Source organism: Bos javanicus, chromosome 20, assembly GCF_032452875.1.
Source record: "Bos javanicus breed banteng chromosome 20, ARS-OSU_banteng_1.0, whole genome shotgun sequence".
NCBI classification, from domain to species: domain Eukaryota; kingdom Metazoa; phylum Chordata; class Mammalia; order Artiodactyla; family Bovidae; genus Bos; species Bos javanicus.
Window position 1 is genome coordinate 26,271,412 of NC_083887.1, and position 18,815 is coordinate 26,290,226.

Here is an 18,815-nt window from a genome sequence, read left to right on the forward strand (position 1 = left end):
ATAGAAACATTTTTCTTCAGAGAGAAATGAAAGGCTCTTTTGGGCTCCAATACCCACAGAGCTCCTGTATACGGCATTGAAACTCAAAGAGCAGTCTTCTTTCAGTTTCACTTTACCCTGTATTTTTGGTGTGGCTCAACAAACTTCTGAGAGGTCTCTGTTTAAGCTTAAACACTCCTTGTCTCACTTTCCCAGTTCTTTAACTTTTCAAAGTCATTTGATCATGGAGAATAAAACCTTAAGGATTAGTCATACTTCAGGTAAAGGGGGAAATGGCTTCATTACAGTTATTTTTATTCCCCACTACCCCACCAGTGAACATGATCATTCAAAGTGATTCTTCCATTTTTCTCTGAGTTCTCCAGAAACCTGTCATAAATGATTCAATTTAAGGAAGAAAAATATATTAAAGCAGAACAACTAAATATGCGGTAATGTCTGGCTACTATTTTTGGCAAAACTTGACCTAACCCAGGAATTTGCCTCTCTTCCAAAATTAGGTGTTTTTGTTGGGGAGGGTGAGAAGGGGTAAGACAAAAGCAGCCATGCTGGGATTTTAATTTATTGAAAGCTAGGATGGGAACAATATTCTCCATTTTTTTTAAGTATGGATGGTATTGGACTATGATTAAAAATTATGAAGGGAATCTGAAAATTTCATTCATTTATCTGGTTGAATATGTCTCTAAGGGCTTTCCTGGTAGCTCAGTTGGTAAAGAATCTGCCTACAATGCAGGAAACTTCCTGCAGTGTGGGAGACCTGGGTTCGATCCCTGGGTTGGGAAGATCTCCTGAAGAAGGAAATGGCAACCCACTTCAGTGTTCTTGCCTGGAGAATCCCATGGACAGAGGAGCCTGAAAAGGTATATATAGTCCATGGGTTGCAAAGAGTTGGATGCAACTGAGTGACTAACATTTACTTATTTATACATCCCTAAGTTATTCTGATACATTTAATGATGAGCATGATCACTGTTATTCTAGGATATTTTTAGGGCCAGTATATGTAAAGGAGCACATAATGACTGAAATCAATCCCGTTACAAATAGTCAAATAGAACCTCATTACCTTTCTCAACTCACTTAAAAACAACAGAAATCATGTGCCTACTATGTGCAAGCCCTTTATTGCCTTGAAGTCAGGAGTGACTTCTTGTTCCTCATTTTACCATCAATGTCAACCACACTGATGATTGGTAGATACCCAAAGTTCAGATGAGACTGAATAGTGTTTGGGACCTGTTAACAAAGAATCTTCAAACTGTTTCCGTTTTAGGTTACCAATTTGTGTCATCGTGTTTAGTGATGCATTTCCTCCTGTCAGTTCAGTGCTCATCACCTTCAATCCTGCATGGAAACAAAACAAAACAAAAAAGGACATAGGTTAAGTTCTCAGTATCACCACTTTTTGTTTTCTTGAATCCCAGCCTTCATTTTTCATGACCTGTGTCCTTACCCAGTTCAAGTAACTGCTCTCTGCCTTTCAAGGTTCAAGTGGCTGTGAATAGTATGTGGAAAGAATGTCAACATTCACCAGGCATGCGGGCCAGTGGTGCCTCAGGGGATCTTGGAGAGCAAGTGGGGATGAATTTTGCATTGAGGTTGTATGGAAGTCCTGGAGCACAGAAAGTGTGTGGAATGAGGGACCTGGAGAATTCATCCTGTGTTTGGTGAAGGAAGGAATAGGGCGTGGATTTGCAATTACATGGACGTGGAACACTAGAGCACAGTTCTCCAGGAGCTGAATCTAAGCCCTTCTAGTCCGTGTAACCCAGAAGCAGGAGACCTTCTGGGAAGAAAAGCCCAGGGTGGTTCTTTATGTGACCATTTAATCACCTGAAACCATGTGAACCAGGATCACATGTAGAGTTGACTTCTGTGTCCCTGTGGACATGCTCTTCATTCATGTATCCTTTCCCAGTGAATTCAAATACAGGCTCAGATCTTCTTCAACCTAGGATTCTAGGTAGTAACTACCAGTGAAGTCAGGCTTGGATTTTAGAAATAAAACCAACCCCTGACCTAATAATAGATCATTTCAGTGGCAACGGAAAACACCTCTTGCTCCTATTTTGATTTGCTCTTGTACTTTCCCAACAAAATTCCCCAAGCTGCATTATTAGAGAAATGCAAATCAAAACTACAAAGAGATATCACCTCGCACCAGTCAAAATGACCATTATCAAAAAGTCTACAAACAATAAATGCTGGCGAGGGTGCGGAGAAAAGGGAACTCTTTTGTACTGCTGGTGGGAATGTAATTTGATACAGCCACTATGGAAGACAGTATGGAGATTCCTTGAAAAACTAGGAATAAAACCACTATATGACCCAGCAGTCCTACTTCTAGGCATATACCTTGAGGAAACCAAAATTGAAAAAGAAACATGTACCCCAGTGTTCACTGCAGCACTATTTTCAATAGCTAGAACATGGAAGCAACCCAGATGTCCATCGACACATGAATGGATAAAGAAGCTATGGTACATATTTACAATGGAATATTACTCAGCCTTAAAAAAGGAACACATTTGAGTCAGTTCTAATGAGGTAGATGAACATAGAGCCTATTATACAGAGTGAAGAAAGTCATAAAGAGAAAGATAAATATCATATACTAATACATATATATGGAATCTAGAAAGATGGTACTGATGAAATTATTTGCAGGGCAGCAATGGAGAAACAGATATAGAGAACAGATTTATGGACCTGGGGGAAGGAGGGTAGGAAGGAGAGGGTGAGATGTATGGAGAGAATAACATGGAAACTTACATTGCCATATATAAAATAGATAGCCAATGGGAATTTGCTGTATGACTCAGGGAACTCAAACAGGGGCTCTGAAACTACCTGGAAGGGTGGGATGGGAAGGGATGTTCAAGAGGGAGGGGACATATGTATATCTATGGCTGATTCATGTTGATGTTTGGCAGAAATAAAAAAAAATCTGTAAAGCAATTATCCTTCAATTAAAAAATAAATAAATTAAAAAAAGAAAAGTCCGGCTCCATATGGATGAAACTTAAAAAAAAAAAAAAGTGAAAATACAATCATGAAAAAACAAATTCCCCGAGCCCGTCTCTGCACAGATATGCCATGTTTTCATTGATAGGAAACACAATCATCCTCTTAACCGTTAGAAAATGTATACTGAAACTTACATATTCTTCCAGCTTTGTTCCTGTCTGTTCCCCCTTCATGTATTCTGTCTTCCCCTTATGCTCATGTGTCCTCTAGGGCACTTATGTGAAAAGAACTTCTCTCTGAACTGTTACTTGCATAGTCTGCCCTCCTGTTTTTCTGTCTCCCGAAGCTCTGGTCCAGACCTGCTGCATCCACGTATTGACCAAATATTTTCCTCTTAATCTTCAGCAGCCTGACTCCCATCCCTCTGCACTGTTCTACTGGCACTACTGCTGTTTTTCCCTTTATTGAGGACTAGCAGTGGTCCAGGAGTTGTGGTTAAATATCATATCTCACCATTTAATCACTTAAAAGACAGCTCTAGGGGGTCAGTGCTAGCAACTAGGTATAGAGATTCATTTAGTAAGTGGAATAAGGAGGAATTAGCTCTGGCATAATTGTAATACCAATGTCTTTAAATGCCTAAAAGTCCACTTTTATTTATTTACCTTTCTTCTACTCTTTATATCCCTCAATCCAACACTGTCTAAAAGAACTTTCTGTCATGACAGATTACTGAATTCTATATCTGCAGTATTTTCTTATGGAAGTCATCTGCCACATGTGGTGTTAAGCCATTTGAAATGTGACTAATACAACCGAAGAACTACATTTTAAATTTTATTTAAATTTAAATGGGCACATGTAGCTAGTGGCCACCCTCTCAGACAGCGCATCTTCAATTCTTCAATGTCATTAGACCTTGTCAGTAACTTCTTCTGTGTACACTTTGCTTTTCCTCAACTGCAGGGATCATGATCTCATGATTATTTGTTGTTTTCTACTCTCTTTGGGGGTTCTTTCCATCCTTCAGTTTCTTATATGTGGGTTGTTCCCAAGTTTCTTTCTCAAGCCTCTTCTTTTCCTACCTTTTACCCTTGGCATTAACACTCATTCTCACGTCTTTCAATAATTTCTTAAGATGAATGACCAAAATTTTTCCTTTCAGTCACAATCCTTCTTAGATTATTTTAGACAATTTTTAGGTTTTGTACTGAACGTTGCTACTTGGATGTATCACTGTCTCCAAGTATGTGACAAAAACAGGAGTAATCTTCCTTTTCAAAGTTGTTTGTAACATATTCCCTGTTTTTATTCAAATCCTTCAGATTTAAAACTTCTAATTCTTCTTGGTATCATTTTTATTTGACCCTGTGTGAAATCATTTGCTAAGTTTTATTGATTCTATCTTGCAAACATCTCAAGTTTATTCCTACCTCTTTCCCAGATGCAGTTTCATTTCTGAGATTCAACTATAAAGGCTCTCAGAATGATTTCCCTGGAATATTATAATAATTCTCTAAATGGCTTCTCTGCATCCAGCCTTCATTGATTCAATTTATCCTCTCTACTGCTATCAAATTAATCTTTTTGAAGTCTTGCTCTGAACATTCATTTTCATGCTTGTAAAACTTTGAGGGCTTCTGATTTACTCCAATTAAATCTCATGCATTTCATTCTGGATTTTGGCTCCATTACTCTCTCAATTTTCACATCTATTTCCTCTTCCCCATGGAAGCTTTCTAGTCTTTTTGGTTAGAAAAAGCATCTCTTCTTTCTTCATATCTCATAGTAATATTGCTTTCTGTCTTGCTGTATTTTTATTTACATGCACATCTTGCAACTTCCATTAGCTCCTTAAGTGTAGAACATTGTTTTATTCACATCTGTAATCCCCATGATACCTAAAATGATATGATGACTTCCAAATCTGGAATTTATATAATTTTAATTCAGTTCTTAACTTAAAAAAATTTTTTTTTACTTCTATCATACCAGACACTCTTTAATCTTTGTGAATACAAGGTGAAAAAGGACCTACTTGTCTGTTATAAGTATTTCAAAATATAGTAAGAAAGACATTCTAAGAATTATTTTAAAATAAAGTATTATGCATATAGCATTAAATTTATGTTAATATGTTCTAGGTACAGTCTGGCACAAAGGAAGGAGTAATCAAATCTGAATGGGTGACTTAAAGAAATTTTAGCACACCAAGATATCTTGAGAGATCTAGATGTTAAAGTCCTTGAAGGAAGAATTTACCCAAAAGTGTGAAGATGGCAGAGCACCCAAGGAGCATGAAAACTTTGAGCACTGACCTAGAGGTATGAAATGGCATGACATTTATTGGAAAATTACAAGTGTTTCTGAGTGTCTAGAACACAAGGTAATTGATACATAAAGAAGTTAGAGGAGTAGAAAGGGAAAATGTAGAAATTTAAGCTTTAACTTGTAGCATACAAGAAGAATCTTGTATGTCATCCTGAGAACTTTCAACTTTCTACTGGAGGGGAGCCATTAGGAGTTTTAGCTAGGGGAAACAACATTTTTAGATTTGCTTTTCAGAAATTTCTTTCTGGGAGGAGAATGGAAGGATTCAGTATTAGAAGCAGCAGGGTGGTTCAAGAAGTTGTTGTGATACTGCAGGCAAGAGAGATAAAGCCCTAAATTAAGGTCATGGCAGAGAGGATGAGGATAAAGAATCCAATAAATGGTGGATGGAGGGTAATGGAATTAATGAAGGGAACATATTCTAAGGAGGAAATCTTTCGGCAAGCAAGGGTATGAACTCATTCATTCCTTAAAGTTTTGGACTTGCTGAACTTATGGGGTTTCTAGACCATCCAGGCTGAAGTGTCCATGAGGCAGCTAAACAAAGAAGTATGGGTGTCAGGAGAGCCATCGGATATGGAGATGTAATTTGAAGTTATTGGCTTTTAGGTGAGAATATAAATGTTTTTCCAAATTCTGCTTTGGGATAGGATGCAATGACAAATAAGCCTAACATCTTTTCAGTGATTTGTCATATTTTTTCTGTGTTGTGAAGAAAAAGATTCATATTTAAAGAAACTAATTTCATCTCTCCTGATCTAGGCTAAATAAGAAAGGAAGGGATAAGTTGTTTTTATTTTTTTAACATTTATTTACTTATTTGACTGCATTGAGTCTTCGTTGCGCTGCAAGGGCTCTCTCTCCCTTGTCGTAGGGCACAGGTTTAGAGTGGAGCGCTCAGTAATTGATGTGAGCCTGGTTGCCCCGGGGCATGTGGGATCTTAGTTTCCTAACCAAGGATCAAGCCCTCATCCCATACATTGGAAGGGGGATTCTCAACATTTGGATCGCAGGGAAGTCTCAGGAAGGGAGAGTTTTGAAGGAAGACAGCTATTGTAATGTTTATTAGACTAACCAAAATAAATGCTAATCTTTTTTAATTATGAGTTGAAAATTGAGGACAATCTGTGTCAGTGTATATCCGAGGAATAATGTATTAAAAAAATAATGATAATTTCGGAACATGTTTAACAAAAACAGAAGAAGATCTTTTGGCATCTTACTCCTGACTGTAATTCTATTGTATAGATGTTGTGTAGCCCCAAACTCTTCTTGTTTTTATTCTTAGGAAATTGAGTCTTCAGAGACAGAAATTAAAATTAAGATGGGTACAGTCTTTCCAGCTGTGATTTCCTGAGTTCTTATGTTCTTTTAAATTTTAATGTTGAGATTTACTCATCCTCAAAAATACTTTTCAAAAGCCCTTAGACTGAGAAAATATTTTGCATCATTTCCATCTAGTTGTGTATTTTTTATATTTGTGCCCCAGTGTGCCCTCTATTCATTCTTACAAGCATACTTAAAAGTTTAGTACATTCTCATTCGAGGCTGTTCAAGTTTCTTGATTTATACTTATTTTACTTCATTCCATAATTAAAGTGTATAGCACTGCTATATCTTATGAAGTATTTGACCTTTTCTGCTAACAAATGTATCCTGTAAGTGGTTTGATTATTTTCCCATATCTGTTTATATCTTTTTCTTTTCTTCTTTTATACTGAATCTGGTGTGACGTCTAGCAATTTGTTGAGAGACAACATACCCAATGATGGATGAATTACAGTCTCACTTTGAATTCTGGGGAAAAGGAAGCAGAATTTTTTTTTTTTTTTTTTTTGAAGCGGACCATTGGCCCTGAAACGCTTCCCCTTAACCATTCCCAGAGGCTGGGACTGCTGGCCTCAGGGCCACAGAGGAAGACCCATCTGTTTTCTCAGGCTCTGCTCTGGGGAGAGATGGGAAGGAATCTTTGTGAAATCTCCAGGGACTGGTGAGGATTGTTGAGACATGTTTATAGTTTAGGTCTGCAAAGAATCATCCATGACTATTAAGATGAGACATTTTAGTCTATTTAAATATTTTCAGAGAATATTATGCTCTGAATTTATGAACTACTGCAGTAGTTCATAAAAAAAGATAATGCAATATTCTTTTCCTTTTTATGTTCCTTCTATAATTGATCTATGAATTTTATGGAGACACATTCAAAATAATAAAGGCTGGAAATCATTTAGAAACACACAGATTTACATATGTATCATTTTAATCTATAATGACTTGAAAGTGGAGTTTTAATATAAATGGCCATCATTATATTAGTCAGTACTCAGTGTGCTATGCAACTTGTAAACTTCTCTATAATATTCCCTTATGATTGACTATTAAATGTATTTATGCATTAAATTCTTAAAATTATTTTAATATTTACATGTATTTAACTTTATTTTATATCATCCTGTACCACATCATAATCATATTTCTCACATTTCCTGAGTTGCTCTTATCAGTTTTAGAATCCATTACTTTACCGAGTGGAGCTCAAATTAAGTTATTCTGCTATCTTGTGGTTGCAACTTGAAATAGCAAAAGCTATATTCAAAAGTTAGACTTCAAGTTTATCTACTGAGATAGAAAAAAAAAAAATCAGATTGCTGAGAAAGGGCTAAGTCCCCTGAGAGAACACTTGATCTTAATCAAAATTTCAATAGTTATCAAATCACTTTCCCTCAGTGCCTAGGCAGACTCTGGAAGCAAGTGTCACATTGCAAAGCTGCTAGAAATGGACTCAGGGCTAGAGAGCTACTTAGCATCATGGTTGAAATTATCCCTTAGTGGTGCTAAAGAATTAAAGATCCTACTAATTACCTCCCAGAAACTCAGGCTCTGAGGACTCAAAACAAATGCTTTTCTAATAGAGAAATTAATTTGCTGCAGGTCTACTAAATTTCCTTTTCCTTTTCACACTCAAGCCCAGGTTAGAGGAGGACTTTCTAGATACAGACCTCAAAGAATGGAAGGACTCCAGCCTTGTGGAGATTTGTCAGTATAGCTTGCTTTATTTTGGGTCCAGTAGTGATTCTGGGCAGGAAGAGAGGGTGGGAAGAGACAAAAGTACAGTTTTAGGTGTTTCCAGAGGTGCAGTTCTGCTGGTTCCCTTACCCCCTTCATCAAGCCCTGTGAGTCTGTTCCTGGGGTTGCTCCCATGTTTGGGCTGAGAAAACGCAAGGGTTTGACTACATGCTACCTTCATCCTCCTGCGACCATCCTACCTTTAACCCCTGTCTGATGGTGCCACTACCACCATCCTCTGCTAGTGAGCCTTGTCAAAGCGCCAGAGGCCCCTTTATGTCACTAAGATGGCACTAAGATGGGTCCTAAGGCAGCTTACTTCTCATCTTGTGAACAGAGGAGTGGCTTCTGCTTATATTATTTTTTTAAATTAATTTTTATTATAGTTGCTTTACAGTGTTGTGTTAGTTTCTACTGTACAGCAAAGTGAATCAGCCATACATATGTGGTGGCAGTGGTTTAGTCGCTAAATCATGTCCGACTCTTGCGACCCCATTGACTGTGGCCCACCACGTTCCTCTGTCCATGGGGTTTTCCAGGTAAGAATACTGGAGTGGGTTGCCATTTACTTCTCCAGGGGCTCTTCCCAACTCAGGGATTGAACCTGGGTGTTCTGCGTTGCAGACAGATTACTTACTGCCTGAGCCACCTGTAAGCTTTTATATATATATATATATATACACACACACACATACTCTTTCCCTTTTGGGCTTCCTGGTTTCTGCTTATATTCTTCTTTCCTTCTTAATCCCCAAACCTGGAAATTATCTCTAAAAAGTCTTATTTTATAGAAATTCTGAAGGATGTCTCCATAGCTAAGAAATAACTTTTAATTACAATGTTAACTGAAGAATTGGTACTGGAACCAAGTCTTTTTGAGTTGAATCTCTTCACTTCCTTAGATAAGTTGTGTTTGATCTATGTTGTTTATGCCTCAGCTTTAATTATTAAACCTTTATTCACTAAATCCCACTGTAGTGTAATCAGCGAATAGATGCACATCTGCTCAGTCCTAACACCACCTTTTAAAAACATCTTGTCCTTTATAAAGCCCTCTATTTCCTCTGGCAGATGCTGAAAGTATTAATGGTGTCTAAGAGGCTTCTGTCTCTTAACGAGTAGCAGGTGTGGTCAGAATGCCTTATTATTTATCACTTCCTCACCCAGGATATTGTTCTGTGCTTGTAAGGCATTTATGCTGTTCTCTATCAATGGCCTCTTTATTTCCTATAGAGCATCTCTGTGACTGAAATGAACGTAACACTTTACAGTAAACCTTGACATTTGCTACTGCAGAGACCACCTTCATCTGGCCACGGACAGTGTCGGGGATCAGCTAGAGCAACTCTACTAATGTTTCCCAGATTTGGGGATTATTTAAAGTCATGGGGTGAGGTAGTGGGTGGAAGAGAGGGGTGTGGAGGAGGGAGGTTTCCTTCCTCCCTTGAGATCACTGTATTTTTTGATACAGCTTTCAGTTCTGATTTTACTGTATGATTGGAAGCCTTTCCCAGTCTGATTGCTCCAGATGGATTGGAACTGGTCCATTTTAGATTGCTGTGTTTGATGTTCTGCTATGAGATTAATGAGAAAAACACCTTTTTGAAAGCATGGTAATTTTTTAATCTTAAGGCTGATCCAAATGACTGTAGGTATGAGAATCATTACATTGATATAGGATAAATTCTTTGATTGAGAGTAGAGAGATTTTAGATTTTGCTGTTGACCTTACTGGAATTAATTTCTCTCTCACTATGCTCAGAGCTTCTTGAACTCATTTGATTTTTTCATTCATTCAGATTTTCTAAGATCTCTACTTTTCTGTTGGGATGAATGGAAATGTTTACAATTCCCTTAGACATAATTTCCTGGTTTAAATTTTAAATGCATCTTGGTGCAGGGTCTGAATGATAGCAGTCTTACTGTCTGGAGGAAAGGTGAAATCTGGTGGCGGTCTTCTTCCTTAGACTTAGTTGGTTTATTTGTTCTTAACAGTGTCTAGTATCATTGTTTTTCCTTTCAATAGGCACTTGTCTATGAAAAGTCAAGTAGACCTAAGTGAATAAGTGTTAGGTCTTAGATTTTCACTTCAGAAACCACATGCAAGTTTGAGATGTTTAAAAAGTGTATTGAAATGAGGACAGAGATTAAAGGGATAAAGATGAAAGGTTTTCTTTTTTTTTAAGGTTTTTTTTTTTTTTGGACATAGACCATTTAAAAAATCTTTACTGAATTTGTTACAGTACTGCTTCTGTTTTTATGTTTTTTGGTTTCTGGCTATGAGGAATATGAAATCTTAGCTCCTCCATCAGGAATTGAACCCTCATCCCCTGCATTAGAAGGCCAAGTCTTAACCACTGGACTGCCAGGGAAGTCCCAAAGATGAAAAGTTTTCATGTATTTTAGGCATAGAGTTAATTGTTATCAAGCTTTATAAGAAATTTCTCCCATATAAATACTTATATATATATATAATTATAATTTAAATGTTTATATGGATCTGTGTATACATTTTTAGCAATTAAAATAATGGCAAAAGTTTTAGGAAGTCTCATTTATATGCTCTCGGCTTGCAAAAATCCTTGAGAATGAAGTTCTGGGCTTGTTCACTGTATGTTTCTGGGGTTGGTCCACTAAATATCCTCTCCTGGAGGTAAGCCAAGTTTTTATAGCCAAGACGGTTTTATGTGAAGGAAGTGGGAATTCAGTTATAGTTCTGATTTCATGAATACTTCAAGAGAGCTTTCAAATAGCTAAGAGTTGATTGAACTGGTCTCCTGTACTTTGTTCTGACCATTTTAGTTCAACTTTATAATTATTACATACATATCTAACTTGTATTTAAGGAGGAAGATGTCTGTAGCAACTATTTGATGTGTAGGTGGTCATAAGCCTCTTTAAGCCTTCCTTTCCTAAAAGCAGGAAGACACCATTTGCCAAATGTAAACAAAAGTGAGCACCAGAGGTAGGGGGGTGCTTTTGTAACTAGGAACACACAATTGAAAACATCACACATTTAGTATCTCACAGCTAGGCTGAAATTAATTTGATAAATACTTTTTACATTATTTGAAGAAATGTTTATCAACTCAGTGTAATGGTCAATAGCTGTTTCTTGTTTTCTGGTTTATCTTTCGGAAGAATCAACAAAACACTTTAAACTTTGAAGTGTCTAGTATTTTCCCTTAATCTGAACAGCCTCCTATTTAAAAAGTTCTGTAAGTTTAACACAATATGGTACACTCGTACTTGGGCTTCTCTGGTGGCCTAGTGGTAAAGAATCCACCTGCCAATGCAGGAGACTCGAGTTAGATCCCTGAGTGGGGAAGATCCCTGGAGAAGGAAACAGCAACCCCCTCCAATATTCTTGCCTGGGAAATCCCATGGGCAGAGGAGCCTGCAGGCTACAGTCTATGGGGTCTCAAAAGAGTGGGACATGACTTAACAACCAAACCACAGCAACACTCATTTCTGGCCTTCATTCTTAACCTGAAGAATATAGTCCAGGATTTATTTGCCATCAAAAGGCACAGCAAGAAACTGGTTCAGTCTGAAACAGAGTGGAAATATTTTAACCTAAATTGGAAAAGAAAGAAATATTAATTGAATTTCAGGAATTTTGAGATATATGAATCTATCTATGCATATTTTTTTTCTAACTTGGATTAGATGAAGGAAGTTGATATGTTAAAATCAAATTTAGGAGCTTTATGAGAAGTGAGAAATGTGTTCAATAACACCTCCTCCCCAAAGAGAATAGTAAGATATTAAAGGTAATTTGGTGCAAAGGTACTAATCGCAGAAGAAATTTATACTCTGATCAGATGAGACCAGTTCTTCTTTACACTAAAACTACTTGCTACACCGATGGTTGTTCTCACCCTGGGGCCCTGATTAGGTCTGGTGGATTATGTCCTGGAAACTTGCTCGGTACATGTCAGGTTTTTCCTAGAGGGAAAGGCTTTAAGAATAGTAGCACTATGTCGTCGCCGGAAACTGGGGCAAATCTAGAAGATTTGAGCCTTGGAGATGGGAATCTCCAGTGATGTCTTAGTTCCTCCTTTCATTTGCATTTCTCCAGATTTAATATTCCTTCTACAAATGATCTCTTCCTACATTTGTAGAAGACAGACAAGTTAATCAGAATGCAGACCAAAAAAAGTCTTGTGACCTAATCTTAGAGAATAAGGGTTTACTGATGAATGAAAAGATGAGTCTTTAAGAAATATATTGATAAAATGGAAGCAAGAACTGTATGAAGAAACAAGGAGATCCAGACGTATCAGTAACTTCTCCTTTGATTTTTGATGCACTTCCCTTTTAAAAAAACATCTCAGCTATGTGATATTCTTGAGAACTGGGCTAGTAGAAAGCTCAGTGATAAAAATCAGAATATACGTTTTCTAAATGCAAAATATATCCTGTGCCTGTGAATTAGAAAGAATGTGAAATATTTCCCACAGCCTTTGTATTTATTTTGAGAGGCACGAATCATAGCTATTTACTCCTAGAGGAGCTACCAAAAGCAGATTTCTTTGAGCAGAGTATCAGTCTTGGGAAAAACAAGATGCTAGACAAAGTATATTTTTATAAAACTCATGCTTGCTTCATTTGTTCTCTCTCTACTGGTAGGTAACCATCAACTAACTATCTTTTCAACTTCAACTGCTTTTGGCAGAGTCTACTAATTCTCACTGAAGTGTTAAATGCAGAGGGGTTTTACCTTTACAAGGATAATTGCCTTTGAATAAGAGCTCCTGAAAGTCAAAAGTTCTGGCTTTAAAATGAAGGGACTGAATGAATCTAGAATGCTGGCAATTCATTGTCTTCAAAGAAAAAGGATGATACTTCTGAGAACCCTTTCATGTCCTCAAATCAGATCTTTCGTATGGCCACATATTTAATCTAGACCATTCTTGTCCTATCTGTGCTATGATATCTCTTTTCTCTTTGCCTCTAGCTTGCCCCAAGCACTGTCAGGATTACAGAGGCTGGATGTGTAGAGTTTATACTTCCACTGGGAGAAAGGTTCTTTTTTTTCAGTGGAAGGGCCCAGAGGGTTGCATGAGAGAACTATTATATCTTAGCTACTGTCATTCTTCTTCTAAACTGTAGGGGCAATTGAGAATTTAGGAGAATTCCACGTCTCTCCTCAGGTGAGCAAGAATCCACAGATGTAATTAACGAATCTACCCTTTCTAAGTTTAATCCTGACTTCTCTGCATATTGTTTTCAAACTGTCCTATAGGCAACCTATTCTTTAGGAGAACTTTTTCTAAGTGGATACCTCCGGATTTGATACTCTGTGCTTGTGTTTCCGTTTTATTCCATTGCTGTCCTTAGTGGAAGGAGTTAATGACATAATTCAGGAGAAAGAATGCCTCATGGAATTTGACAGTAGAAAAAAGCAGTGATGCACTAATTTGGTATTGTACAGATCGCAGCTTGGTATCTCAATTTAACAGTAGCTCAAGTGCTAAGTCATGCATACAGATGTTGAAGATATGACCTCAGGGGCTTCTTCAGGCTGTGAAGGCTATTATACCTTCTGTACTTTCTTATGGATACTATCCTCCCTCCAGTAGGCAGCTATTATACATATAGCACTTGTGATCTTCTGCTTCTTGGCCAAGAGGGGCAGCATACACACAGTTTCTAAGGGACGCTTTCAACTTGCAGTACTAGTCTCTGGATATAACTTATTTCAGAAGTCATAAAATGGCAATTTGGGGAGTTATAACATGGGTATGACATGAGGGTAAAACGACTTACATATTGCATGAATAATTGGAGATTCAGTTACACATTTGGAATATGCAAGAATGAAACCTCACTTTACAAATTGGGCTTATTTTAAAGTTATGAAGACAATTATTTATTTTGGTATGATATATAGTGTTGTATATATTTGGAGAATGGAACCATGCTTTGCTGAGCTAGACACTCTGCTGTGATATTTAAAATGTTTTTAGGGAATTCTCTGGCAGTCCAGTGGTTAGGACTCTTTTCACTGCTGGGGGCCAGGTTCAATCCCTGGTTAGGAAACTAAGATCCTGCAAGCCACGAGGTAAGGCCAAAAAATGAAAAAAAAAAAAAGTGTTTTTAATATAAAAAGATTAAATTATGTTTCAGTCAGTCAGTTCAGTCACTCAGTCATGTCCGACTGCGACCCCATGGACTGCAGCACGCCAGGCTTCTTTGTCCATTGCCAACTCCCAGAGTTTACTCAAACTCACGTCCATTGAGTCGATGATGCCATCCAGCCATCTCATCCTCTTTTGTTCCCTTCTCCTCCCGCCTTCAATCTTTCCCAGCATCAGGGTGTTTTCCAATGAGTCAGTTCTTTGTATCAGGTGGCCAGAGTATTGGAGTTTCACCTTCAGCATCAGTTCTTGCAATGAATGTTCAGGACTGATCTTCTTTAGGATAGACTGGTTGGATCTCCTTGCAGTCCAAGGGACTCTCAAGAGTCTTCTCCAACACCACAGTTCAAAAGCATCAATTCTTTGGCACTCAGCTGTCTTTATAGTGCAACTCCCACATCCATACATGACCACTGGAAAAACCATAGCTTTCACTAGATGGACCTTTGTTGACAAAGTAATGTTTCTGCTTTTTAGTATGCTGTCTAGGTTGGTCATAACTTTTCTTCCAAGGAGTAAGTGTCTTTTAATTTCATGGCTGCAGTCACCATCTGCAGTGATTTTGGAGCCCCCAAAATAAAGTCTGTCACTGTTTCCACTGTTTCCCCATCTATTTGCCATGAAATGATGGGACCAGATGCCATAATCTTAGTTTAGATTAGTTTTTAAAAATAATTTAAAAAATTTTACTCAGGTATACTTTTTAATGCTAATCTTACTCAAAAACCAAATCTTATTGCCTAAGACTTACTGTCTGTCATTAGTTTAATCTTGCTCTCTTTTTAGTAAAACATGTAGTCCTAGTTTCTTAACGAACTTAAATGTTTATTTTACCTTATTCAAATTAGTTAAAACAAGGAAAATATGTATTCCCAAAACTAATATAAAAACAGACCAGAAGACTCCATCCTTCTTGCCTATAAAAGCTTAAGGAAATTCTCTTCAGTTTGTGTAGATCTGATAATGTATCCTGAAAGAGTGAAGGGTGGGACCAGGGGGTAAGGTAACAATTGTTTCACACTCCTGGCATAAAATAGAATTTACACATTGTCAACAGGCTGGGGAAAAAAACAAACAATGATTAAGATAGATAGCTTTTATCTGGCCAGTCTTATCTTTTCCAAGCTTAAGCAAACTTTTAAAAATGGAAATCTTTATTTAGGCTTAGCTCACTGCCATGATCTAATTGCAGAGGCTTCCAAACCAGTAACCAACAACTAGGGTCTCTGAAATAGACAACTTCTTACAGTAATGATGTGTTTTCTGTCTCCTGCATCTTCCAGGAAATCTTTAGAGTAAACCTAACAAATATTTACCAAAGAGCTGTTCCAGAAAACGTAACTTTCTTTTCAAAAGAGATGTGACTGTAATAAGTATCTCTTTCTGTCTCTATCTCTAAAACTTGGTCTCTGTTTCTCTTTGTCTTTGTCTCTTATTGGTTTTTCTGGAATTAAATGATACAGTAAAATGGGCTCCATAGCATGGAGAGTTGAGACTTCTTTTTTTTTAATAAAAATTAGTTTGCTAATATATATTTCTAGACATGAAATTTCATGTTATATTCTCTTGTGAACTTCTGTCATCTGAAGACTAATTGTACTTATTCTTTCTCCTGGAAGTTTTTCAGTGGCCTTTGACCAGTCCAAATTAGTATTCTGACCTGAGCCAGTGTTAGGTCATTAGAAGTAAAATCCCCTTTCCTGTAAGAGATCAATTGTAACGGTATATTCAATTGCCAAAAAAAAAAAAAAGAAAAAGAACTTAATACTCTTTATTTTGATTTAAAAAACACTTGACAGTTATAATGACTGTAGTTTTAAATTTAAGGTCTGTATGACTGGAATATGAGTCATTAGCATATGACTGAGAATAATATACTATAAGAGGGAATTGGGATATTTTAGCACCAGACTGGGAACCAAAAAGTCCAAGCTCTGTTAGAATAAATGACTAATCAATGACTATTTGTCCAGCTAGGATTTCATTTGTTCTCATTAATTAAATAAAATTGGGAAATTATAGCAGCACAGAGTGATTTTCATATTATAAAATGACATGACTTACTGCAAAATGTAAATGGCGTATTTACACTTACGTGTGTTGCTGTGAGCACTAAATACGATGGTATACGTAGAATATTTACTATGGTGCCTGGCACTTAGGAAGGATCAACAAATAGCAGTGAAGTTTGTGATGATTTCTTGAATTAAATTTTTTGCACCAATCAATCCTCATTTAAAACCTGTTATTTCAACAGCAGCCACAAGATGGGAGTATTTTCCTTTACAGTTAAGTTTTTTCTTTTTCTTTTCTAATTACATTGCTGAAGGATTTGGGTGTTTTGCCTTAGCTACTTCAGTCTCCATATATGTGTGTGAGGGCAAAAATGACAAATTATAGTTTAAAATTTGGCTGGCAAAAGACTTTATATGATCAAATCTAAGACTTGGGTTGGCTTTTTAAATAATTATCTTTTTCTAATGAATTGAAAGCTAACTAGATGGAAAACAGAATCAAAGCATTGTGAAAGAGGAACTCTACTTAAAAAACTAAAGCTATTTAGAATCTACAAATGATCATCGAATGGGGGAAATTGTGTTTTCCTGTCATTGTGTATATTGGAATATTGGACATACGAATACTTTGTTTCAGGAGGATTACACAGGAGTGTCTGGTCTCACTAAGAAGAATTGGAACTCCCATATTCATTGCTGCATTATTTAAATAGACTCCTCATCTACGGTGGATTCCTCTGCATTTGAAGGATCCACTTTGGTTCAGAAGGAATCATTTGCCAATGAAATATGTAAAAGCCACATTGCATGCATAGTATTTTGTTGTTCAGTGGCTCAGTCGTGTCCAACTTTTTGTGACCCCATGGACTGCAGCATGCCTGGCTTCCCCGTCTTTCACCATCTCCCAGAGCTTGCTCAAACTCATGTCCGTTGAGTCAGTGATGCCATCCAACCATCTCATCCTCTGTCACCCCGTTATCCTCCTGCCCTCAATCTTTCCTAGCATCAAGGTCTTTTCCAGTGAGTTGGCTCTTTGCATCAGGTGGCCAAAGTGTTGAAGCTTTAACTTCCACATCAGTCCTTCCAGTGAATATTCAGGGTTGATTTCCTTCAGCAAATGTCCACTTTGGTGAAAGATGAGCTCACTTCTGTTTTCTGTGAATGCTATTTATATAAATTGATCTCTATGAAACTAAAACAGTGTAGATGTTTTACAATTAAGTTTATTCATAGACAAAATGAAAGAAAATGGTCTTCATTAAAATAGGAATATACCAATGAAGGAAATCTGGATTGGCATTTTCTCCAATTGTGAACTGATAGACTCCATTCTGATCGCTTTCCTCAAATCCATAAAATTCCATAGAGTCTATGGAGAAGAAAACAATATCCTTTGGTTGGAGTGTTGTATATAAAGGTGAGAATATTATATTTTTTATTGATATTTCCTCATTGCTTTCTTGGAAAGTTGGAAAGTTATGACCAACCTAGACAGCATATTAAAAAGCAGAGACGTTACTTTGCCAATAAAGGTCCATCCTAGTCAAGGCTATGGTTTTTCCAGTGGTCATTATGGATGTGAGAGTTGGACTATAAAGAAAGCTGAGTGCCGAAGAATTGATGCTTTTGAACTGTGGTGTTGGAGAAGACTCTTGAGAGTCCCTTGGACTGCAAGGAGATCCAACCAGTCCATCCTAAAGATCAGTCCTGGGTGTTCATTGGAAGGACTGATGTTGAAGCTGAAATTCCAACACTTTGGCCACCTGATGCAAAGAGCTGACTCATTGGAAAATACCCTGATGCTGGGAAAGATTGGGGGCAGGAGGAGAAGGGGACGACAGAGGATGAGATGGCTGGATGGCATCACTGACTTGATGGACATGGGTTTGAGTGAACTCCGGGAGTTGGTGATGGACAGGGAGGCCTGGCATGCTGCAGTTCATGGGGTTGCAAAGAGTAGGACATGACCGAGTGACTGAACTTACTGATATTGCTCTCTTTAGATGAAGGTTTATTATACATATGAGTCATTCTAAATTGGAAAATGGATTAATTTTGGAGAAGAAAAATTGCTTTAACACTCTGATGAAGGCATATTGATGTTGCAATAGTATCTGATAAGCAGACACCTCAGTTAAATAGGGTAGGTGGTCAAGAAGGAGACACTTTTAGGCACTTCAATGGTACCAAAGCCCAACAGGAAGAAGAAAAACTCCTCTCCTTTGCTGTCAAGATCTCAGCCAATGGAAAGCCCTGAACTTTGCTTACTCTGGCCCTCCCAACCTCC